A 26,999-nucleotide genomic window follows, 5' to 3' on the forward strand; every position below is an offset into this window, starting at 1 on the left:
TTAATAGACCAATGACCATGAGTGTTGCTGGATTATGTATCATTTGTAGCTGATGCAAAGAACTTTCCTGCCGGTCTAAACACAGTGTGTAGGAAGCTAGCTCTATATACTGTACCAAAAAGAGGTATAGTATGCAAAGTGGATCTCCAGAGGCTTTAGAGAGGCTAAAGTCAATAATGCTAATGTTCTCCTTTGTGGTAGTGTGGGCGAGCATCTTCGGCTTATCAGAGAACAGTGCTAAGCATTTTTTTGTACACACAGTGGCACCAATTTATAAAAATAATGCTTGGTCATGTTTATTGTGCAGAACCACAGAATGTTGTCACTGGTAAATACTTTTTGTAATAGAAATACTTTTCAATATCAAAAATGGACACTTAGTGCAATTCTTGAGTCTCTCAATGGTAATCTGTGGGATGAAGAAAACATTTAGCATACCAACAGGTAACATCGACGTACAGAACCAGTCTTCGAGAGTTAAGGACAGTATTGGGCAGGGTTCAAAGCAGCACCAATACTACACCACTAGTGTCACAGGGGCTGCTGGGCGCAAATTCAAGGTGGGCGCGCAGCGGCTTGGGGACCAGTCTTCGGGAGTTGAAGCAAGCACTGGGCAGGTTCCAAGGCAGCACCAGCACTTCACCACCAGCGGCTCAGGGGCTGCCGGATGCATGGTGACAACACAGCATTGGGTGCCCGGTTAAGTAAAGGAGATAGACCAAATTGGGAAAAGGTTGCAGGCTCGGGCCAGAAGGCCAGTCAGAGGTAACCACCATATGGAGAGGTATGTTGCGATGCTTGGGGACATAGGGACACCTTTGGTCCTCTTCACCAAGGCGAATGGGTGCAGGGGTGCCTTTTGGTGTCGGCAGCGGCTTATTAGAGCAGGTTGCGGGGTCTCTGTAGGGGGCTGACTCAGTAGATAGTGTCCACCTATGGTGAGGCACTATGCACTGAGTCTAGGCAACCCTTAGTGATAGTGTTTAGATCCCTGAAAAACAAAGTTCTCAAAGGGTAGCTGTGGAGAGCAGCTAAGGCTTATTCAGGAGGGTGTAAAGCGGGTGCATTTACCACTATAATCAGCCAGTACGTTTTTCACACAAGAAAGACCCACAGAAGTGTTTTAAAAAATACAATAGTATTTATCATCACATCACCAATACCTTACTTGATATATCTCCTTCTCGGAGATATCAAATACACACAAGAAATACTTCAGAAACAGTTAAGTAGCAGAGAAAAACACATGGGGCCCTACTGGGGGGCCAAACCCTATACTAAGAAAGTGGTATGTGAGGTAAGTACCAAAACGTAACCTTAGCCAAGGATGGAAAAGCACATGGGAAGCAAGGAACCATCAGAGGTGAGTAGCTAGGGACCCCAAAGCGCCCGGGTGCAGAGTGGTTACACTGGGTCAAACATCCATGGAAGACCCCTGGTGTACCAATGCCCTGCTTACCTAAGTACCTTAAACTAGGTACTTATAGGGGTACACCAGTAGCCAGTTGTGGTGGTACAAAAGTGCTTACCAAGTCAAATTTAGGGAGAAAGCACATTGACTGGGGTGCTGATTGGCAGGATTCCACTCAGACTAGTCAAAAGCACCCTGACACCAGGAAAAAAGTGGGGTTAACCATGCTAGAAGAATAATACCTTCCTACATTGCGTTGTTTCAGGACCATTCCCAAAGGACCTTGAAGACACCAGTTGGATCAAGGGAGGTTGGAAAGTCACCCCACCGAAGGATTCCCTGAGAACCAGGATACCTACATCAGGGAGCCCAGGTGCATAAGGGTGAAGTGGTGTCGGAACCACCAGAATGAGCCAATCGGGGATCTTGGAAGTCCGGTGACTACAGTGACTCGTGGACACGGATGGTGAAACCCAAACATGGATTCTGGATGAGAAGTACCTGAAAGCAGGGGGTAGAGAGTCCACACCACCCAGAGGTGTCCAGGAGGAGCAGAAGCACATTGCCACCCCTTGTCAGAGGTACTTGCTGTAGCAAGACGGTATTGAAGAAGCAGCTGTGGAGCCCAAGCAATGATGCAGCAGCACAGGAGCCGTCCACGAGCTGTTCCAGGACAGATGAGGAATGCAGGAAGGTGAGTGGCTGGCAGGACCACCAACTAGCCTTGGCAGCCGCAACAGTCGGGTTGAAGCAAAAAATGCTTGGATGCAGACCAGCAAGTTCTGTGGGACTAACCCAGCAAGGGTAAGTCAGGGTCGGCCTTCAGCACGCAGAAGAGCGAGCAGAAATAATTGAAGCCCCCTTGAGGACCCTCTGGCAGCAGTCATAGGACGTTGCAGGAAAGCCTCAGCAGCACACAGAAGATAGAGCCCCATGGTGCAAGGACGCAGGCAGGTCCTTATTCTTGGAGCTGTGCAATGCTGGAGGCTCGGGCTTCTTGGAGTTTGAAGATCTTCCATGAAAAAAGCCAACAAGCCTAGACAACAGCAAACAGACACGGTGCACAGAGAGGCGGTTCACGTTGGCTGGAGAGGGATTACAGTCAGCCAAGTTGCAGGGAAAACTGGTCAGGCCTGTGGAGAGCCAACAAACAACCACCTGTGTTGCAGAGCCAGGGCAATATCCATGGGACAACAGGATCCGCAAACCGGTCGTCGATGTACAGGTGCCTGTGGATGCAGGGAAGTGACTCCTTCACTCCAAGGGCGATCCCTTCTTTCTTGGATACAGGCAGAATCTTTGCTGACTCAGGGAATGCACGGCCACAGAGTTGCAAAAACTTGGAGTGTGGAGAAAAAGTTGCAGCAGGAGTCTTCCTGCCGAGAGCAGTCTTGTCCTTAGTCCTGGCTCGAAGAAACAGCAGAGTTCCAGTGTTCACCAACAGAAGATTATTTAGACGACTTTAGGAAGACAGGCAGTCTGTCCTTAAAGATGTTGTCCAAATGAATCTAAGGAAAGAACCTCAGGGGAGGCCTTAAGTAACCTAGAAAGGGGGAAGGACATCATCTGTGGTGACCCACCTGTCTAGGGAGGTCAGGATGCTACTTAGCTGGCCTAGCCAGTCAGATGCTCCCAAGGGCCAAGATTCAACATGGCATGCCTGGAGGAGCTCGGGGCACCTCCCTTGGGAGCAGCTGGACAGAGGGATAGACACTTCCCGGTCCTTTGTGTAGTTTCACGCAGGAGCCAATGGCTTCTGGTAGGAGGCTGGCTTAGTATTTGGTGCACACTTATTTAAGTGGGGCACCTTTCATTAATCCAGACAACCTTAGAGGTCTTTGATGACCATTGAAAGCTCTCAAAGTGTTAAATGTGGAGAGTAGCTTTCAGGTTTATCTTGTAGGAGTGTTAAGCAGCATGTTTAACCAGTCTAATCATATAGTGTAGGCTAAATGAAAAAGAACCACACAGTGTTTATACAAAAAATACTAGTATTTGTTACACAACACTCACTAACACATTGGTATATCTCCTACCCGGAGATATCAACACAAGAAATATTTCAAATGCAATCATGTAATAAGCACAAAATACAGCAGTAGTCTCCAGGGGGAGATCAAACCATATACTAAGAAAGTGAAATGTGAACTGCAAAAGAGGACCAGAAGACCCAGAGGAGCCAGGGCATAAGGAACCACCCAAAGTAAATCCCAGAAACCCCACGGAGTCTGTGTGCAGATTAAAAACAGAGCTGTGTGCCCAATGCAAGTCAATGGAGAAGTTGTGGTTGCAGTTTTGCAGAAGGACCCTTCCTAGAGAACCCGGAAGAATTCCCTTTGAGGACGGAACGTTGGAGAGCCACTCCACCTGTGGATGCCCCGGAAACCAAGTTAACTACACCAAGGAAGCCAGATGCATAGGGTTGAAGAGATGTCGGAAACCTCCGTAGACGACAATGGAAGACTTCAGAATTGCAGAGAGGACATGTCAGGTCTCGAGGGAGTTGCAGAATCACCACTTAGCCTCGGGAAGTCCGTGGGACATCAGAAGCAGCAGACTGGTCAGCTTCATTGCGGTGCCTGCAGATGCAGTGGAGTGACTCCTTCACTCCAAGGGAGATTACTTCAGATGTGCCTGAATGCCCACAGGTCTGGTAACGATCCTGTCAGAAGCACAGATATAGACGACAAAGAAGACTTGCAGAACAGAGAGACCAGGAGCAGCATGAGTCTTGGTGCAATCTCAGTTCCAGTTCAAGTGTCCAGACGGTTGAAGAGTGATGTGGGTTCAGGCTTGAGTCTTGTCTCACGACAAATCTAAGGAACCACCCAGAGGTAAGCTCTTAACTACCATAGGGAAAGGGTTGGAACAATTCAGGGGTACCTTCCAGAGGAGGGGCTGGACAGAGGGGAGCATACTCCCATGTTCTTTGGCCAGTTCTGCGCCAGAGCTGGATCCAAGTGCTTCCTGAACTGGCTCAAACTGGAGTATGCAAGGAGGGCACCAAATGTCCCCTTTAAAGCAGTCTGGTAGCTCTGGCAAGCGTCCCACACCTCAGGCCACCTCAGGCCAATACACTATGTCCTGTGTGGGAGGTGGTCACACCTCCCTGTGACAGGAAACCTATTATTCTATCTTCCCCTACTCGAGCTTGGCTCAGCAGCAGGAGGGTAGAATTGTGTCTGGTTGGCAGCAACACTAGCTTGGTGTCAGACCCTGAAACGCAGTTACCGCTAGTACAGGGGGGTATCCCAGGTGAGCCCCTCAGTACATGGGATCATACTTCTAACACTGGAATTGGTGTAGGGTTATGATTCCAACATGTTTGATACCAAACATGACCTGGTTCCATGCAGCCACTATATAGTTAGACATCTCGTACGGACAAATGTCCACTATATGTAATGAAATGAATGCCCACATGTAGAAAGCCTGGATAATCGACTCCGGGGTTTGTAGGGGTGTCCTGCTCATGTAGGGGCACCCTCACATTTATAACCAAGCACCCTGCCCTCAGGACTGAAGAGCCTGCCATAGGGAAGACTTACAGGTTTTAAGTGCTGTGACCTCAGACATAAGGAAACTTAATTCTGTTGTGAGAGGTGCAAGCACCAACTCACACAGGCTGCAATGACAGGCCTGTAGTCACCGTTTAAGTGGACTCCCATGGGTGGCACAATACATGCTGCGGCCCATGGGAGACCCCTGGTGTATCTATGCCCTGAGTACTTTAGTACCATACTCTAGGGGCTCACAATGGTACACCAGTAGCCAATTGTGGATGTACAAGAGTACTTACCATGGTCAGTTTAGGGAGAAAGCACAGTGATTGGGGTCCTGGTTAGCAGGATCCCAGTCAGACTAGGTCAAAAACATACTGACACCAACTAAAAAGTAGGGGTAACCATGCTAAAAAGTTCCTACCTTCCGACAGTTATACACAATGATTAACTGTTCGTGGCAAGTTCGCAAGGGGACAGAAGTGCTGAAATCGTTTCACCATGCAGTAGAGCTTCGGGAACTCCTGTTACCATTTAACGGTCTGGGCACATGCTCCTCCGAGTCTTTGCAGCATGGAAATTCCAGGGGAATCGATGGCTGCAACATGATCTGAAAAAGACACTTATTCTTTGTGAGTAACACTCACATCAGACTCTATTTTTTAATTTACTAACTACCAATTCCACCCTCTTCCCTCTCACTACCCCTGTTCTCTGGCTACAGCCCCCCAAATTTCACAGCATTCCTAAGCACTCATGCAATTTTCTTAAGCTCGCTAAGCACTCTTTGTCAATTATTTCCATTCTTCCCAAGTTTTTCTTGTAGTTATTTTCCAGTTTTTAGATAAACTTCCTTTGCACTATGGTTCATGTTGTAGTATACCTCCAATTTATTTTTGTAGCTTTTCTTTTACACACACATTCTCACAATTGCAGAGTGCCAAGTAAAGATGCAAGCTCTGCATATCCATCCTGGATTCTTTTTTGAATAAGACTTTCATTATTTTATAATGCCATAAGGAGTTTGCCCAGTGGTATTCTGTTCGGCGATATAATGTGCCCATATTGATTTTATAATGTCAAATATCAGATCTCTCTTGCGACTCACATACAATTGCAATGTTCCTTTAAGCACATAATTTACCCATTTACTAGCCCCAGTGCCACCAACATGATACAGAAGAGTCAACCTATGATTTATATCTGAATGCTTTAGGTGATCTAAGATTTCCTTTAGCCTAAACTGAACACAGTTAGATCTTTTCTCCAAAACAAAATCATCAAGAAACTCTATTACAGTCCTAGTTTCCTCCCTTTCCACGTCCTTTACTTTGATCCGTTTAGAGAATAAGTCCACAATCACATTTGAATACTTGTTCGCGATTGTCCCAGCAAACATGTGCCATACTATCCATGGTAAGTTGTTCCCAGGGCATAGTGGAACACTACAGAAGCAGAAAGGGGGTCTGAAGTTCTTTTGGGTTTCATCAGTTTTTTTCGCAAGACTCATGTTCCCTAATTGTTCTATTTCAAGGTCAGAATCAGGCCGCCAACAGTTCTTGAAATATTTCTCAGCGTTTGCGATCCCTTAGTAATCTTCATGACTGAGATATGAATTTACTTTTCAGACTCAGAGGAGGGATAAAACTCAGAAAAATTGCTCACAATCATTCAATTCGTTTTTAACCTCAAATAACACATTCATTTCTAATTTTCAACTCTTTTACTTTCATTCAGTCCTCACTCTGCTTGTACCTTCGTTCATTGCCTCACCATATTTGTATACACTGACCCATTCCCCTTCTGATATTGCATTGCAATTATCCTGCACATTCATTATACAATCAATACTGTAGGCATTCCACATATTTGCAATTTTTGTCATTGATATTAATATTTGGTTCTAGAAATCAGCTGTCATAATCTTAGTTCCTGGTACATTCTTAATTCCTGCATAGGAAGTCTTGCAAGCACATTAATAAATGGCTATTCTGACAGAGGAACTATTCGGCCTTTCAGGGGTAAGTAATTTAGTAAAGTTTTCTGTTCACACCCAGGACCAAATCTTTTTGTAATGTATTTCCTTAAAATGATCAGGAGTCCATGAAAACGCGAGATCTCCTCTCTCTCTGTCACTGAGTATTTTGTAACAGTGAGATCTATCTATATAAGTACTACCCCAAGTCCTTAGCTGTTACTAATTTGTCAGCCTCAAGATCAAACCCTTGTAGACTCTGGGCTCTACAAAGCACATTTTAAATCTCCTTAAAACTCTGTTGACAATCACCAGATCACTTGAATGTGGATTTATGCTTTAGTACTGTGTACGTGAGGAGTTTTATCTGAGAAATGTATCAACATTTTGAGTAAACCTCTGATATACCATAGAAAGATAGGAAGTTCTATTTGATCTGAGGTGCCTGGCGATTTCTAACTGCTGCCAATGTTTCCTTTTGCTTTATTATTACTGACCTAATGACCCAGATACGTGACCTTATGTTCTTCAGATTTGCATTTACTGATTTCTGCTGTCAACCCTCTTCTCTCCAGTATCTCCAGCACCTTGCATAAATGTTCATCATGTTCTTTTTTTTTTTATATTTCCCTCCCCAGTATGTCGTCTTGAAAGCAGGTGACATTTATTAAGTCCTTGGGAGGGGAAACTGTTCAATCACAGTGTTATTACTCAGACTTTTGAGGTCCACTTGAACATTTATTTTAACATTGACATTTAGTGCCACGACCAATGGCGAAATCCAGTCAGAAGAGTATATTGGCTCACTAATTGCCACCTCATGTAACCTCAAGTTCTACTTTTATCTCGACTCTAAAGATTAGTGGTATGTTCCTTACTGTATGAATCTTTGGAGTGGCTTTAGATTTCAAAACAATACTGTGTGCAGTCCCCTTTAATTTTACCAACCCCTTTCTTAAACTTGTTTGGGAACTTTTTAACAACCCACAAACTAGTATCTTCGCTGTCATATGCTGCTAGAACTTGATCATTACCTATAAGTAATGAGCAAGTGCTAGTACAATATTCAAGGATCATTGGTCCCTCTAGCCCAACCTGAAGGACCTTCCTTGGCAATATGAAGCTTACAGGTAGCTTTTCTGTTTTTGAATTTGAAAACTAAAGGTCTAAAACCCAGAATTTCAATGGAGTCACTCCCGTGTAACTCTTTGGATTGATGTCAGAAGATTCTAATATACTACCAGTTTCACAGATAAAGTTGTCTTCCGAAAGCATTGTACAATAATCATTTACGGTTTACCGGATTCTTCTGCAGCTCACAGTGGGATGCCCCAAACGGTATCCAACACAGTAACATTGTTTTTATTGTCCCCATTACCGTTCCTTAAGTCGTTATCACTCTCTGCTGTTTTGAGTTGTCCTCAGTGATGCACAACTCTTTGTATTTCTTTTTCTAGCATACTCCAGCAATATGCATTATAAAGCTACATTGTAGACACTTACGGCATCATTAGGATGGCGGGCGGACTTAGTCCGCCTGCCTTCCCGACGTGAAGAGGGACCCCCCGCCATAAGGGCGGGGGTCCCGTGGGGGCAATTAGGAGGCACCCGCCACAGTGGCGGGTGCATCCCGCATATTTAATATAGCGGCGGGCGGTGCTGAAAGCACCGCCCGCCGCAGTGCTAAAAATGCATGTCGCACATTCCAATGCACAACGTGACAGGCACCGCACGGTGCCTGCCACATTGTCTATTGAAATGCAGGGGGGTACCATAGGTACCCCCCATGTGCATCCCCCAGAGTACCTGAGGGCCCGCAACGGGCCCCGCAAGCAATTCCCGCATGCCTTTCCGTGGCGGCAGGCATGTTTCCGCGCCCATAGTAATATGGCTGGCGGTGTCTCAAAGACACCGCCACCATATTAAACTCTTTTCTGCCCGGTCGACTTGTTGACCGGGCGGAAAAGCGGCGGATGGTCTTTCCGTCCGCCGCGGTCCCCCCGCCATAGCAATATGGCGGGGGGCATGGGTGGCGGGCGGGGACGGATCTCGGGCGGATCGCCACCGCCCGAGATCCTAATGGGCCTCAAAGTTGTATGAGCAAGACACTGGAAAACTGAGCTGTGAGCTGCAGACCCCCCACGGCAGTAACAGGACTAGCTAAGACTCTCTGCTTGTTGGAAGACTTTCCTTCATTTTTCCTCCTTCTCTTCTCTTTCAGGAGTTTGTACGCATAGACCTTCACTGCTTTATTCTCTTTATGTAAGATAGCCCTTGCATGCCTTTCAGACAGTTCAGCATTTTTAAGATTGCTATAGCACCATTAAAAGCCACAAACGTGTCTCTGCAGCATTGGGCTATATGTCCTTTTAGATATCAGTGTGTTTATCACCTCAAGTAGCCAACCATTCAGTCTCATTGCTTGCATTTCGAAGCAGTATATAGTTTATAATTTTGCAGATTATTTTTGTCTTTACCTTCTTGGGTATATTTTCAGTCTTTACGTTATCACAAAGAGGACGTGTGCATCACCTGACCCTGTGATGGCCACACATCGGGTCTCCATGAAGAGGGTGCCTGACTCAAAATGGCCATGCATCTCTTTTGTTCTCCTCCGAAATGTGCTTCAACTGAACAGGATGTTTCAGGCAGGGGCCAGGGCGTATGATGGCTGCTCGTAGTTTTGCAAGTGCGTGCAGGATAGGCAGTAGGCTCTCCTGGCCACAGTGCAGGCACAGGTAGTAGGGTACACCACTGAGATGCATGACATGGACAGCAAGTTCATGTGGCGGCATCATCTGGTGGACCTCACACCACCCTGGCATCTCACAGAATTGAGGTGGGATTACTGACTGTGAGTGTTCGCCGGGGTGTGGGGGGAGGGTGTTTCAGTGAGATATCTGCGTCTGTTGTGGTGTCTCAGCAGACTGAGGCATCCACTATGGAAATCTGCGTTTGACCTCATGGCCACAGGTTCATGTCTCAGTGTCTCCACTCACCCTTTCATCATTCTATGGTGGATACAATGAGTTCTATTGATTTGGGTCACAATAATCAGGTTATTCATCGCCAGGATGACCCAAGGAACGATCGTGTGCTTTACAAATATATTTAATATGTTATGATATGCTTTAAGATATAACATCCACCAAAATGAGTGTTACAGAAGGTAAGTGCCGTCTTATTCTGGGCGAATTCTCTTCATTTTAGCTTCTGTACCTACCTGTCCAAGTAGAATGAGCTCTTCTCTGAGTTATAAAAAAGTGTTTTTTAATCCTTTACCTAAGAAACGTGTAATTTCTTTGGCGATATACATCTATTCATCTTTTATTGTCATCACTCAAAAAAACATCCCTGAGCAGCGGCCGGCAGTGCTCTCTGTGGATATCGAGAAGGCTTTCGATAGCCTCGAATGGGGGTACCTCGATGCGGTGCTCGAGAAGTCCGGCCTGGGGGAGGGGTTTGGACGTTGGACACGGGTCCTTTATTCCTCTGCTAGGGCTAGGGTGCGGCTGGGAGCGGTCATATCCTCAGCTTATCCGGTGCGCAGGGGTACACGGCAGGGTTGCTTGTTGTCTCCCCTGTTGTTCGCCTTGGCGATGGAACCTTTGGCGGCACAAGCACGAACAGGAGCGGGGTTCGCTGTGGGGAGGAGAGGCATCATATTTCCCTGTACGCGGATGACCTCCTGCTGTACCTGGAGGACACCGGTGACGCCTTGGAGGGGGCTGTGGGGATGCTGTCGCGCTTCGGCGGGCTCTCGGGCCTCAAGGTCAATTGGACCAAAACCTGTGTTTTCCCGCTGCGGGCAGATGTCCCATATTGCCCTCCCACTCGGGATGTGGTGTGGGAGGCTACGTGCTTTACTTACTTGGGGGTCCGGATAGACCACGATGTCGTGAATCTCTTGGACGGTAATATAGGGCGTTGTATAAGGGCCCTGAAGGGGTGCATGGCCTTCTGGGCTGCCCTCCCGCTATCGGTGCTGGGCCGGGTTGCGTTGCTGAAGATGGTGGCTCTGCCCCGACTGCTCTATTATTTCCGCACACTCCCAATATGGATCCCGCAGAGGATCTTCAAAGAATTGAAGTCGCAGGTCATCGGCTTCCTATGGGGGACGGGACGGCGAAGGGTAGCCCTGACAGCTCTGATGCGGCCTAAATTAGAGGGGGGACTAGCGGTCCCCGATTTTGAATTATACTACCTGGCGGCACAGCTACAAGTGCTGACACAGAATATTGCTAGAGTGTTCAGAGGCCCGGAGCAGGGACGGGGGACTGGCATCCAGAGGCATGTCCTGTCCTACATAGTCATGCAACAGAAACTGGACCTGAGAGATTTATCCATCGAAGAGCGAACTCTCCGGTTATGCTGGCAGAGGGGTATGAAGAGTGCGACCTTATGCACCGGAGATCCCGCTGGGGATGTTGACGGCACTGCTGCATGGAGGCGACTGGTCCCCGCTGGCGGAGTGGGAAGAGCTGGGGCTGCAGATGGTGGGGGACCTCTACATAGACGGGGCGCTGGCCCCCTTCGGGGTTTTGCAGGAGCAGTTTGGCCTCCCGGACGGGAGTTATCTCCTGCACGCGGCTGTTAGCGCGGCGATACAAAAACACTGGAGGGCGGGGCTGGCAGAACCCACTGCGGCCCTGACCTGCCAGTACGTGGTGATGGCGACGGGAACGATTAAGGCGGTGACCTGCCTCCAGGCTAGATTGCTGCAGGAGGGGCTGGAGCCGCTCGCGGCATTGAAGGAGCGGTGGGAGGAAAGCATAGGCAAACCCATTCCGGACACGATCTGGAGCCACATCCTGCGGAGGACATGGAAGGGTAGTGGGAATGCCCGCTTTCAGCAGGTGCATTTCTTCATCCTCCATAGGGCATATTTGACCCCGGGAAAGATTAGTCGATACTTTCAGGTGCGGGATGCCGCTTGCCCGCGATGCTTCACACTGGGAGCTGAACTAGACCATATGCTGTGGGGGTGCCCGAAGCTTGGGTCGTACTGGGCTGAGGTGGGGGAGATCTTGAATGCAATAACTGACCGGGAGGTGGAGTTTGACATGGGGGCGTGTTTGTTGCTTTGGTTCCCTCACACAGCAAAGACGAAAGTGACGAGCAAATTCATTGACTTGGGGCTCATGTTGGCTCAGAGAGAAATCACATGGCACTGGAAGTCCCGGGAGGGCCCGTCAGTCGGGCGGTGGATATCCGAGTTGTTAAAATGGTCTAGGTGCGAGAGTGAGATTAGACGGCGGCAGGCGACTAAGGCGGATAACGAAAAGGGGTTAGAGTGGGTGAGGGCTTGGGAGATGATCGGGCAGGCTCTGCAGGATAGCCGCCTGGAGCGGGCGGAACGAGAGCGCGAGGAGAGCGGGGTTCCTTGAGGCTGGGGAAAATAGACGTAATCCCCGACGACTGGCACGAATTAGAGTTAGGGACCACTGGAGGGGCCTACATCAGCGGCAGTTGGGGGGTGGGGTGGGCGGGGGGGGAGTTCATGAGGTAGGAGGGTAGTGTTATAACGAGTTGGATTTGGGGAGAGAATCTGATTGGACAGAAAGCAGAGGCTCTCATGGGGCATGGACCGGGCATCGCTATGAGGCGATAGTGGTGTTAATTTGCTTAACTGTCTAAATATGCCGCCCGGCCCCCGGGATGTGAGCTAAATGGCTGTGTGCATTGCTAAACCGCAGGGTGTGATCGGAGATTGTACGTGGGTGCCGGTTGCCCCGATGGTTGTTTTGCTTAAAATGCTGCAATAAAAACATGTTTAATAAAAAAATCACTCAAAAAAACAGATTCAGATACTTGCAATCTCTGAATGTACACAGTGTTCTAAATCACATGCTCATATGCTTAAATCACGAAATGGCGGAATTAAATATATCCCATATTACAAAATATTTTGTTCTTCTATCGGATAACAGGGAAATAGGAAACTTAAACACAAAACAGGCAAAGACAAAAGTTTCTCTAATTTTCTTAGCAGTTTTTTCAGTTGTAAAAGCTTTGCACTTGGTTGATATAGAAATGCTCACAAATAAACTGCTAAGTGCGTTGTTGATAGTGTGAGTATTGTCCCAGATCTAAGCACATCTTTTGCACAGACAATAAAACACTAACAATAAATATGAATGCCAACAAAACGAGCAAGGTATCAGAAACTGGAGGGTTTTGCAATGAAGGAGGCTTCCCTAAAAATGTAAAGTTAAATTTAGTTGCTAAATTAACTCGTTAAATTGGGCGCTCGTTGCTGTGGTGACGGTATACGTATGTATAAGTGTTTTGCGGGGCCGTTTCCAGATCACTCGGTTGTTTCTTAAAGGTTGCAAAATCAGTTAGCCATTAGTCCTTTGCTCTTCTTGAGGAAATGGCTCCTGATTGCGTGGTATAAACGTACTCACAGTCATCGTTAACAAGGGATTTCAAGATTGATTGCAAAGACGTTGCTATTGCCTGGCTTCAGTGTCAGCATGTGCACCAACAGTGAGTGTCTTTTCCTAGCCCCCGTCACCGGTGTCTGTTTGGGACGTCGGAAGATACATACCAAGCCAGTTTATCAGAGCACGTGGAAGAGGTTTGTGTCTGGGACCAGGATGTAGGGACTAGACCAGAATCCTGTGAGATGCTGTATGATCTAACGCCATCAGTATGGCGCGACCAGCCCGAAACACCATCTGGCTGCCATGCTACCCGGATCCCAGTCGCATAGCTTGGCACAGATGTACTCCAGAGAATCCTCACCTCTCCGCTCATTCTGTTGCCTGTTGAGTCACAGCTCAATTCCCATTTCTGACACCACCCACTAATCCTATAGTTCCTAATAACTTGGAATCCTGCGGTATGAAATAAGCATACCTCTAGTGGACACAGCCTCTAGAGTCACAGAGCTGGAGTGGGCAAATACAACCCATAATGTGATGCACACCCAGCCCCTGAACACTCGTTTAAGGGAGCTCTTAGATGTTGAATTATTGGAACAAAAAGCAATTTGGGGTAACAAAGTACCCAAACCCAGACAGTCTCGAGCCACAGCCTGTTTATCTTGACCTTCCACATTGCAAGATTTTCGTACAAGGCAAATTGTAAAGCGCACCTTTACTTTCCTTCCCTAGCCATCAACAGCATCCTCTCGCCAACCTGACTTGAGATGTAAGAAAGGTGTCGGTAGGCAAATGCCTTAATGGCTTCATCAACAGCCAATTCGCACCATAATCCATTCACTCGCGACCACAAAGCAGATAACTTCGCAATGACCAAAACTATGACTTTTCCACTTGTAAGCTTTATCTGTATTACATTTCTATATTACAAAATATGGATTATTTTCGATTTTACTCATAATAATTGCTTAACGTAGTATATAGAAATTGGCCTGTAATAATTATTTTTTCTTTCCTGAGAACAACTATTAAGTGTGCTTTATGCACACCTAATATTAAAAACCATTGTTTAACCAACTTTTTCTAATTAGACCAGAATGATCCTAAGCGAGTGATGAATGTCCACTGGGCTATATTGTCTGCACTGAATATTGATTCTAAAACGCATACAATGAAGCGGATAATCTAAATAATTAACTACCTGCATTACGCTGTATAGAAATTACATGTGCAAATGATGTTTGCCTACCAAACTTCTTTCTCTTCTACAAAACTGTCTTTAGGCCCCCAGGAAGTATTCCCAGTATTACTAAATCTAAATGTATAAATCATCTCAGGGAATACCTTGTTTTTTTTGGTTTCATCTACACAGTGCTTGTGCCATGCTTGCGAAATCTCTTGTAACGAAAAAAATGTTAAAAGGCTTCGATCCCACCCAATACATACCTTACTTACCATTGACTGGCTCCCACGTAACTATTGTTTCCTTTCTCCCTGTTGGTCAGCGTCTCCTCCAGCTTCCTGCTCAGCTTCACTTATTCGTCCTTGCTGTAGAGCTTGGACCAAGTACTGCTTCCTGTGGGCAGTGCCCTTTCACTGGCTGCACACTTGGAACATACATTTTTTTTTACTTTCCAGGATCCGCATTCTGTTTGTTGCTGGCCTGTCCATCCCACTACCTCGCTCCTGTCACTGCATCCCATTCTTTAGCCTTTTGCTAGTTGCCTCCTTCCTATCTCCATCGTAGCTTGTTGTTTTATATAGCTTGAAATCCACTGGAAAGGACTAGGAGCGCATTACATGAGCTCCACTTGCATTACACTAAGACACATTAATTTGTACTGGCTCGGGGAGATTAAGTGGTTTGCCCAGGTTCACAGGATGTTGAACCCGCGCTGAGACTCAAACCAGGTTCCCCAGCTCCAAAGTCAGCAGCTCTGGCTGTCACGCCACAGCCTTTCCATACTCAGTGTTCCAGTTAGCTACACTTTGAAACACTGGTAATTGCAATGTACATTTGTTCAAGGATATCAACTGCATATTAAGTATACGGAAAATATTTTTTTTTACTCGTTTGTACATGCATACCATAAAGTAAACAAGCATTGAAAGTGCTGAATAGGTCTCGCCTTTGATTAAGTTAAAGCCATTTGCTTTGCTAATGGTATTGTATAGCAAAGCAAATGGCTTTAACTTAATCAAAGGCGAGACCTATTGCATTGTTAATGCTTGTTTTCTTGTCTTTTCTTTCGCTTCTGCCTTTCTTGCAGTCAACTGCTGGGTGCACCCCCATCAGCAGGTTGAGCACACATGACTGAACTTACAGGACGGGCCCCAGGTGCACTTGTCCCTGTCATATTTGTAACATATTGCAGTGGAGCTTTTCCTGATGCCTCTCCATTCCAACCAGAAAAGTGCTTCTGCTTATAGTAGGACTTCTGTCTCTCCAGGTGACCCTTGAAATGGCCCTTCTAAAAGAGCTGGTCTTGCCTCCCAGGCTCTGCTCTGGCCTCCCTGGTTACCATCATCTTGTGCATGTAGGTAGAAACGTCTTCTTCATCCCACTCCATGTCTGGGTGTGCTGGAATTTGTGGTGAAGTGTTTTAAGGGACAGCTATATAAAAAAATGCATTACATACAGTCTGGGTATTACTCAAATCAATATTTTAGAAGTACTGTTTCATCGCAAGCCTTTTTTCAAATTTTGTAGCAGTCTATCTTACACTGTGTGTAATGGAAGTTTAAAAGAATGACTAAAGTATTTACAGTGCTTTCTGTCACAGGATGTGGCTTCATAACACTAAAATTGCACATTTAACGCTGTGGTTCTCTGGTTGCACACAGACCTCTGCGGTGTATTAACTAATAGAGGTTTCATAATGCACTTTAGTGTATTTGCCACTGATTATCTTCACTTTTTACATGTCTCTCGTTTAAGCTGTGCGCTATTTTATATGTAGTTACCTTAAGATGAAGATCAAAAAAAGTACAGATTTTTTTTAACCACACCTTGGATCCCGCCGCCACGCTCACTGACCCCACCCACCTTGCATGAAGCATCACAGTTCCCATACTCTTTTTAATGCACTTCGACCACTGCCCATAAGTAAGAATATTTTGCATATAATAATAGTAAAACCAATAGGTCTTGACTAATGACAGGCTAACAGATAACCCTGTCAAAGGCTTCAGATCTTCGCTCTCCGGCTCCCTGGGTGGGATATTCCGTCAACACATTTGTAAAGCACCCAGCTTTGGGTTCATCCAACTGACCCCGCCCCCTTTCAGTGACGTGAAACCCTCTTTGGATCCCCTTGCTTCCATTACAGCAAGACCTTCCTTCTAGTGAGTCTGGTGACAGCTGTGCCCATGCAGACATGGAATGTACTGAGGCCGGTGTGGGCATCGGGTGGCAGGACAAGGGAGACATGACGCGGGTTGTGCACTTCAAACGCCTCCTTGAAGAGAGGCTCGCGTGCCTCACACACATGGACACACACACCCTATTGCGCTCTCTCTTAAGCAGCACACATACAGTCAAACAACACACAGGCAGACACACATCGACAGGCAGAGAGACGGACGCCCACTCAGAGAGAGGGGTGCAAGCAATCACGTATGCATCAATAACGCAGCGGCAGGAATCTGTGCACGCACTACCTCACACTTTCACACACACCGACCACAAACTCACAGGCACAAACACACACAGGTCAAAAGGCACAAATCCTCGTTCACACATTTGGTGCTTTACATAGGAAAGATAAGGACAGGCGCTCACCCAAGCGAGTCACGGAGTTTGGAGTTAAGATGCAAGCATTTTTTTCCAGATCGGCGGTTGGGAAATTGAGTACCATGAAAACTGTACAAGCAGCATTGGTTATTTACAGTGCTTAAACACTGAAGCATGAATGTAAGCGCTAAAAATAAAGTGTATCCTGCCAGTGAGGATTAGGCCACAAGTGTCTCATATCACACTTGTTGTGACCTGCCATTTATATTGCAATAGAAGAAATGCATTGATAATGGGGAATGATTGTCCGACATATTTAGTTAAAAGTGACTACATCTATTTACATTATTTAAAAGTGCACATGATAATGTGTCTTATTAGAAACTGCCTTTTGTGAAAGGTTGGTGTCTGCGCAGTCTGGAGCAGGGCTTAGAGAGCAGGGCTTGGGGGGTGTGTGGGGGTCTTGGCAGCATTTTGATATCGATGAGAACTGGCCACAGAAGCACACAGGCACACACAGTGCAGGCACTCACACACTTGCGCACAACGCTGGTGACATCAAATGAACACGCACATCGTTTGAAAGGTAATCTAGGACAGAGTACTTAAGGCTGCACACATCTCTCCCGTTCTGCTCGCTACAGGTCTCTCTCCCTGTGTCCAGGGTCACACAGAGAGCTGAAAAGCCCTGTTCTATCCTGATCCGTTGGGGTATGAGCGGTCCTCTTCCAGTGCAGGTCAGACAGAGCCTGTTCCTCGGGTCTTGTGAAACCCGAGAAGTGGCCATGCGCAGTGCACACCGACCTGGGCCGACAAGACACTTCACTTCACCGGCACCGCTTGTGCTTGACTTCGCAGGACTAGATTGGCCCCTGCTGTCGGTCACGGTGTGACAGGGGCCCTCTCCACCCCTGTGAGGCCGAGACAGCCCTGGTGAACTTCAGAGGAGCGCTGCTGGATTCTCATCAGTAACTCCACATTGGGGTGCACAGAGGCTCGATGTGCCTAGAAACCCCTCGGGAGCAGAGAGGCGCCTGTGCTGCGCTGGTAGTCATACCTAACCTGAGTCTGCCAAGCTACATATGTAGATATGTCGCATTGCAATTCAATGGCTACGACTCTCGGAATGTCTCATGTAGGACTGACAGATCGTTCCTGCAAAACAAACACGATGCATCTGGTATAGAGCTTTCCTTTTACAAATCGTGGTCATTAAAGTCCAAGTGGGCCCAAAAAATAAAATAAAGACTGCAACTCCCAGAGCGCACTTTAAACAAAAATTAGGTGGTGGAAAGACTACCTGAGGCGATTCCGGCAAATAGGCGTTCACATGTTACTTCAAGCAGAGAAGTAATCAGAGGCCACATAACGAGAATCCAAGTCAGATAGAGGAGGGAGAAAGACGACTTAAACAAGCACGGTCCGCTTTCACTTTCGTCCGGAGCAAAACGATTTCTTGTCTTTATGGGGCCATGTGTTTTGAAACACATGGCCCCATAAAGATAAGAAAGCTTTTACTTCAGCCGGAAAGCAGACAAGCCCGTCCAAGTGGGACGGCTCAAAAAGCCAAAAGTGAACGTCACAAAGAGCTCTTTCCCAATGGCTAGCCACCGTTTAGCATAAACGGTGACGCCGGCCAATGGAAAAGATTGGCGGGGTTTAAAGCCCTTTACAGAAAATACCCAAAAACATTACATCTCGCCAGCGAGACTGCGCATGTGCGCAACCCACGCCAGCCGAGACCTAAAAAAGGCGCTATGACACAGTCTGACCATGTTATATTGCTTTTTTTTTCAACTTTAGGCTGTGTACCACACAGTAGCTTGCACCGCTGTGCAACATTTAAAAAAACATTGACAAAGCTAATAGAGCTCGCATAGGCGAAATCTGTTGGCTTTTCCAATGCTTGTCTTTCACTACTGTAGCTGCAAAAAAAAACAAGCTTTGGCAAAGCCAATAGTTTTCACCTAAATAAGAGCTATTGGCTTTTCCAATGTGTTCTTTTTGCCATGTTTTACACCAGTGTGGGTGCTATTCAGCATGGCTAAAAGTTTGTGGCATAGAGGAGAGTGGCGTGGAGTGAAGTGGCATCGAGTGGAGTGTGGTGGTTTAGAGTGGAGTGCAATAGTGTAGCGTGGTTGGGGATAGAAAAGAGGCACATAGAGTGAATCAGTGGAGGCACATAAAGTGGAGGGGCCTAGAGTGGAGTATAGGTGCATAGAGTGTTGTATCATATAGTGGAGTAGAGTGGAGCTTATACTGAAAAATTGCACCCGCCCGGTGCCATCCTCTGGGCTCTACACTGGTTGGCATCTTTAGCGGCATCTCTTTGTCCATGTCAATGGTTCAGTTTCTTGCCGACAGCTTCAGGCATAGGTTTGCAGGCGGGGCTAGTAAGAGCTGATCTTCTGGAAATGAGACCTCTCAGCTAAGCCTCCCTAGCATGTACCGCCTCCAGGTCATAGCATATTTCCTGCTTCAGGCGGTGACTGGTCCAACATTGTTCTTCTGCATGCTGCCAGCAGAAGCAAAAGTCCTCTTACCGTAGAAGTACCAGTTTTCACCGGGCTGTGCATTTACCCTTCTTTGTCCAGTTCACTATGCTTTGGGAGGTCAGAGGACCTCTTGTACCACTCACTATCCTGGCGATGCTCCCACAGGACAGTCTGCTTCTTCTGGGTGTCCAATACATTGGCTGCACAGCTCGACTTTTCCTCCTGGACAGTCTTTTCTCCTGCAGGCCCAGGCACTCTCAGTGCTTAATTTGTAAAACAGCAAGTGTCAGGGCCATTGTCAGAAGGCCAGTGCAGCTTGCACCACCCATTGCCCGCAATAGCGCTGCCAATGATAGTAACATCACGACTATCACACTCCTACAAGTGTGAAAATTCAGACTGTAAATATACATTAACAAGCATTTACAATGCAACGGTCTCGGCAGTGTTAAAGTTAGAGCTATTGGCATTGCTCATGACAATGCCGTTTCTTTAAATGTTTTGAAAACAAAAACATAAACAAAAATGTCATGAGCAATGCCAATAGCTCTAACTTTACCAATGCCGAGACCATTGCATTGTAAATGCTTGTTTTTAGATCCTCATGGTAGAAATTCTCCGGCTTTCAGAGGGAGTGCACGAAGGTCAAGAGGTTAAGAACCGCTGCCCTAGGCAATGCTGTCTTCCTTTAATTCCCGCCCTCTCCGTTCCCCCGAGTCTGTCTTCTAGCTCTACACCTCCCCTTCTCTCTTCTATGCCTCCATCTTCTCCCTCGCCATCCTCTGGAGCAACCTCTTCTTTTTACAGTCATATGTATCTTCCCCCTCAGTCGACCGCTTTATCCACACCCGTATGCTCTGTATCTTCCCTCGCTTGTACTTGTCTTTCTCCCTTAAGTCAGTCAGGCTGCTTTCTGCTACTCTCTGGCTGCCTTCCTCACTTCTCCTCCGTCCTCTATATGTTCGGTCACTTCTCCCTCCATCACTCCCCCTCAAGCCCCCTCCTTTGTCTCACCCCTCGGTCTTTGTCGCACTCTTGGGAGCTGTTACAGCTGCTGCTGCTGCAGCAGGTTTCTCAACACTTCTCCCAGCCCCGGGAGCTCTTTACAAGTCTGTGTGTGGGGTGGGGAGAGGGTGTAACGAAGGGGGGGGGGGGGGTAAGCTAGAGTTACGGGGAGAGGGGAAGACACGAGAATAAATTACAGTGGAGTTGGTGGGAAGAGAAAAGACAAGGGAAGGAAAACAGATTGTAAAATGAGGAAACAATTTAACGAAAAGAGTAGAACAAAAGGATTGTAAAATAAGGAAACAATTTAACGAAGAGAGTAGGAGAACAAAATGAGGGGCGGCCAGGGAAACCGGAGAGAGAGGGAAGGGGCAGGCGGGCGGATGGGCTGAGACGCAGAGGTCCAGTGTCGTAATGGAAAAGTATTTTCTGTCCTTTAATATTTGTTTACCCCCGTAATATTCACACAGATTGGGTTAAAGCGACGCATAGACCCTTGGACCCACCCCCAAGACAGGGGGTGCACCACCGTGAGGGGTGGAGACTTAGGAGAGGCGCGTGAAAGAGACACGCCGAGAAGGAAGGGGGGGTGGGGGGAGTCCAAAATAGACAAGTACGTGGATAACGGTAAAGGAGGGGATGGGGACGGAAGGTTTCTGAGGAGAGAGAACCACCAAAGGGGGTAAAGGCGAATCGTTTTTGACAAGAAAGAGCGAGAGAATAGAGGCGGAAGGGATAACTGGCAATGACGTAATACATAAGGATGCCCCCTCCCCACACCCTTCCGCGGAATGCAAGGAGGGGCCTTCGAGTCTTCGACGTATTGATTGCCCTTCGGCGGCAGTACAGGGGGCTCACTTGAAGGATGGGGCCCGGGGGGGGGGTGTTGGCGGCCCCCTGCAAAGAAGGGGCCCATGTCACTTCCCTGACAACGGTAGGTAGAGGATGGCGAGAGGCAGTTAGAAATAATGATGGATACAGGAGGGAAACAAAGGCAGACAGAAATAGAGAATGGAAAAAGTGAAGATGAGTGAACGAACGGGAAGAGAGAAGTAAAAGGAGAGGGTGGAGAAACATGGGAGGGAAAAAGATGAGTCTAGCGAAGAATTAGGTGAAGAGAGGATACGTTAACGAAAAAAAGCTGCTGAGAAGGCGAGAAGACAGGCAGATATTAAAGGCATGGGAACGGGGAGAGAGCGTAGAGGCGATGAACTAGAGACGGACAGGGGCTAGAAACAAAGAACGAGGAGGAAAAGAAAACAAGCACGCCACTGCCTTTCTCCGAGGTGAAAGCAGAAATGCAGCTCCGAGGAGAAAGGCAGCTGCATTTTCGGATTCGGGGGCGTGTTTTGCTGTTGTCTCCTCCCTGAGACTTTTCGCAAAAAACACGCCCCCCGATCCGAAAAGGACGGGGCATGATTGGAGTGACGGGACCTCTTCTCCAATGGCTGGCCAGCATTTACTAGGCCAGCCAATGGAGAACAGGGCAGAAGAGGGGCGGGTTCAAGCCCCTCTTCTCCCAAGTCATTAAATCTCTGGACTTCCGGTCTGCCGACCGGATGGTCCCGAGACCTAAAAATGACTAACACATGCCGCCTAAGCTATTCTTATAGCATTGGGTGGCAGGTATAGTAATTTTAATGTATATTTAATTATTAAACAAATGATGTTGTGCTTGTCACAAAATCAGATAATCTGCGCCACCAGGTGGCGGGCTGTTATAAGAGCTGGTGTTGACAATAAAGTGCTGGTGCCGAGCACCAGAAAAAAACAGCTCAAATTATCACTGAGCACTCTCCTTCACTCTCTGAGAAGGTAGGCAGACCCACAGATTCATACTTCAAAAAACAAGGGAAGGTAGAGGGAAAGAAAGAGAACAAGAGGACCCATCCTCCACAAGTAAATCTATATCAATCAAGAAGAGTCCATCTGTTTGGTTAGAATAATAAACAAATTATTTTTCTTTCCCAGCTAGATTGTGATGAGGTTTTTATTTATATAAAGGGAAAACACAGTGTTTTCCTTAAATAACCCTCATCCACTAGGGTTGCCCTTTGGTGGCATGCTTCATCATCGGGTTCTTCCCGTCCCGCTGCGGAATGGGGCGTGCTGCGACCTACAAAGATGTGGGAGCACTTTTAGTTTGTACTATGTGTGGATGAAGTATGGAGGTCTGAGTGGAGGGGAAAAGGTTAAAAATACCTAGACAGTAGAAAAAAATCTTTATTGTTACCCCTGTCCGATATAATGATAATGTGGGGAGGTGGGAACTTTGCTCTAGCAATGTGCCTAGGTTCCACTGGTCAACAGGTTTCAAGCCCTACCCCAAGGCTGTTCTTAAGGACCAAAGTTGAAGAATTCCCTGGTACTACTCTATTATTTGTAATCAATGTAAAAGGATGAATGAATGTATACAGCACCCATTAGTGTTGAAATCATCATGGATTCAATATATTCAATTATTGTTGCCTCTTAATTTCAACATGAGGCCAAAACGGGGGGAAGGGACGCCTGTAGTCACACTAGCCTCCAGGCTACTCCCTCCCTTCAAGGTGAGTGCCGTGGGAAGAACCCGATGATGAAGCATGCCACCAAAGGGCAACCCTGGTGGGTGACGATTATTTAAGGTAAACAAAGTGTTTTTCCTTGTATATAAATAAAAACATCATCACAATCTAGCTGGGAAAGAAAAATAATGTATTTATCATTCTAACCAGAGGGGCTCTTCTTGATTCTTATAGACCCACAGATTCACCAGCACGCTGCGCACTCCTGGTGATGATCCCTCCCCTCTGGGAGACTGACTGTTAAGTAGGCACCAGCCGGGTCTCACAGCAGCTCTTTTAGTATTTGTGAAACACTCCCTTTCTTGGTGAAGAAGAACTTGGAACTAGAACATAGTGGGATGATTTAGGTCCCTCATTTATACTAATTTTCCAGTCCACACAGGAGATGGCAGTCCCCAGTCCAAGCTCCTGAAATCAGTTTGATGAGGTTCCATTTCAATATAATGTTCCTGTTGGAGGGTGAACACAGTCTTTGTATAAGGTGACGGATCAAGAAAGCTGGTAGTGATGATGCTTGTTCCAACAATCCAAAACATGGGGACAATGAAGAACTTTGCACTTGGTACTCATCTGCCTTCCGGAAGTAGCAATTAGGGACAGAAAAAAAGTGAAGGCCCTGTCTAGGAACTCCCTCACCTTTAATGGTAGAATCTGCTGACTCACCCCAGTTCTCCCACCATCTACCACATGGCAGTGCACAGGAAAATCTAATCAGCAATCCTGTGGTAGAAAGTCCTCAAGGGTAGCAATGTCCCAATTCCATATCACTTCAGAGTCTGAGACTCCACCCTTTAGTTCAGGAATATAAGCAATATTGTTACACTGTCTGCAGGAAGCTGTATCCGTCCCACATCTTGTGCCATGCTGAACGAGGGTCCATCCAAAATGGAACTCAGTGGTTTCAGTAAACATATTCCACATTGCCCATGATCTATCATGTGTGTCACACATGCACATTGCATACAAGCACTCGACCCGCAAGCACTCGACACACACAATAGATGTCAGTGCAAGGGTGAGGACACTACATTGGAGCGGAACTTTTAATTGAGTGGGGCCAGTGGGCTACACTCTTTTCTGACACAGAAAAAGGTCTGGTCAATGCCATTCTCAAAAACTGGTGTGATGCCATCACCGCTTCATCTCAACAACCCTAGACAAGGATAGCAGTCCCATGTCAATAAAAAAGAGCACACTTGATGAACCCCTCCAGCATGCAGAACCCTTTCTGGACCTTGGCATTACCAGGAACAGCGCATACACTTGCTTAGTGTTATAACTGGGGCAGTAAATATCAGAATACCAGATTTGTGTGCAGTTGGGTTATTCGAGCCAGGAGTGCGTGCTCCGGATAGTGTGCAGGGGACATATGGCCAGGTACTACCTACACCCCCTCCTCCCCACTCAAGACCCAGCAAGGGACAGGAGAGAAGTTTTGGATGCGGAGGGCGTAACACCCCCCGGCCGTATTTATTAAACAAAGATTAATAAACATTTATCATAATTACAATATTTACATAATGCAGCAGAAAATATACTTTACATTGATTACAATTGATAAGTACAGATGTCAGATGGCTAACCTTAACTTAACTCTAATACAAAGGTTTCCTATCCATATCTAACATATCTTTAATAATCAATACATTATCTATTTTCTGCGTACTTTAATAGAGCCTACGGCAAGGTCACTAACTGGTGTCAGATCCTTATCAATTTTTTACCACGCCCTCCAGCCGGAGTGCGCATGTGCACAGGGCATGTTCAACGTGAGGGAACTTCGCCCCTCCCCCGGTTACCCCCGTACGCTCTTTACCTGATCTCCATAAAGGGGCCCTTGCAGCTGTGTGCCATTTACTGGCACCGTTGTGCACGTGCGGGATGGCCAACGAGCCTAGAGAAAGCGTGACTCCCTCCTCCCCCGCACCCAACTGCCCCTGGAGTTCTAGGAGAGACCACTTGTCCCTCCCACTTGGGCGACCCCATTCAAGAATGGCGCCGCCCTCTAAGTACCTTAAATTTACTGCTCACCAATCATGACCTTACCGCCTGACCAAGATTAATCATAAATACGACGATTGAAGACCTGTGGATGAACAAATTAGTATTTCTACACAACCTTGAAAATTATCTCATCATCCAAATACTACTAACATTCTAATATTCCCTAGTTGATACTCTGAACAACCTACTTGCTTTTAGGGGATGGTGGGTGGGAAAACAAAAGTTAAAGCCTCCTAGCGAGGCTTGGGGGCAAGCTGGGGAGCACGGAGCGAAGAGACAGACTCCTGTGCTCCCCAGCCCTTTATACCCCTTGGTGGCCCGGCCAGGGCTACTGGCCGGACGTTGCCCTTTTGCGCGACCCGGAAGTGATTCTAATCACTTCTGGGTCACGCCTCCGGGCCAGGACCTATGGGGAGGAGGCGCGCCTGTCGCGTCACTAATGTACGCAACAGGCCCGCCTCCTGTTCTGGAGGGGGCCGGCCGCGATACCTTTGGCGTGGCCGATGCCGGCCCGCCGTTCTATATGGCCAGGTACTACCTACACCCCCTCCTCCCCACTCAAGACCCAGCAAGGGACATGAGAGAAGTTTTGGATGCGGAGGGCGTAACACCCCCGGCCGTATTTATTAAACAAAGATTAATAAACATTTATCATAATTACAATATTTACATAATGCAGCAGAAAATATACTTTACATTGATTACAATTGATAAGTACAGATGTCAGTTGGCTAACCTTAACATAACTCTAATACAAAGGATTCCTATCCATATCTAACATATCTTTAATAATCAATACATTATCTATTTTCTGCGTACTTTAATAGAGCCTGCGGCAAGGTCACTAACTGGTGTCAGATCATTATCAGTTTTTAACCACGCCCTCCAGCCGGAGTGCGCATGCGCAGAGGGCCCGTTCACCGTGAGGGTACTTCCCCCCCCCCCCCCGGTTACCCCTGTACGCTCTTTACCTGTTCTCCATAAAGGGGCCCTTGCAGCTGTGTGCCATTTACTGGCGCCGTTGTGCACGTGCGGGATGGCCAACCAGCCTAGTGAAAGCGTGACTCCCTCCTCCCCCGCACCAAACTGCCCCTGGAGTTCTAGGAGAGACCACTTGTCCCTCCCACTTGGGCGACCCCATTCAAGAATGGCGCCGCCCTCTAAAGACCTTAAATTTACTGCTCACCTATCATGATCTTACCGCCACAGGCTAGCATAGTTGACTGACTATCTAGCCCCTCCCCTGCGCTCACTAGAAGGTCATCCCCTGCGACTAAGGCCACCCAACCACGCCAATATATTCTCTAGGAAAACCTCATTGCCTACTTTGGACAGGTGCACACCGTCTTTTAGGAAGCATGGCTCACCCCTAATGCACCCATGGGCGATGGTCGGTAAGTGGGGAGCCTTGAAAAGTTTCTCAATTATATTATTTATTCTCCTCGTGGAGTGATTCAAAGCCTTTACAGAGTCCCCACCCCTCCATTGGAATCGGGGTAACATCTGAGACCTCCCGATAGTGCAACCCTGGATTGTCTTAGCTAACCAGCCTATTTCTGTGACTATAGTTTCTACCAACCCTCTTCTCCCCAGCTTTGCCAAATCGTTCCCCCCCAAGTGTAGCACGATAATATTGGGAGGAGACCCCCCCTTCCTTAATAGGTCCAGTATGACACCCCTGAACTGACTGAAGCGGAGCCCCCCTTTTCCATGGCGTTATTTCAAAAACCTGCCTGCCGTGTCCTGTCCCTATAATTTCCTATAAAGAAAAAATTAGACAGACGCCTTACATATGAATGGCCAACAATCCAAACAATCTGTGGTCTTTCCTTTGGTGCTGATGGTCCTTGCGTTGTCCAATGCTGCTGCCGTGGTGTCCCCAGTTTCCCCCCTGCGTGACAGGTTTGAGAAACTATAATGAAA

The 26,999-nt window shown here is 47.2% G+C and overlaps 1 protein-coding gene across 4 annotated transcripts in view; it reads left to right on the top strand.

Annotated features, from left to right (window-relative positions):
- Positions 1-26,999, top strand: part of CEP112 (centrosomal protein 112) — a 2,536,355-nt gene that overhangs the window by 1,876,228 nt on the left and 633,128 nt on the right. The gene's annotated exons all lie outside the window — the stretch shown is intronic.

The sequence above is a fragment of the Triturus cristatus genome, chromosome 7 (assembly GCF_964204655.1).
Source record: "Triturus cristatus chromosome 7, aTriCri1.1, whole genome shotgun sequence".
In the NCBI taxonomy this organism is placed as follows: domain Eukaryota; kingdom Metazoa; phylum Chordata; class Amphibia; order Caudata; family Salamandridae; genus Triturus; species Triturus cristatus.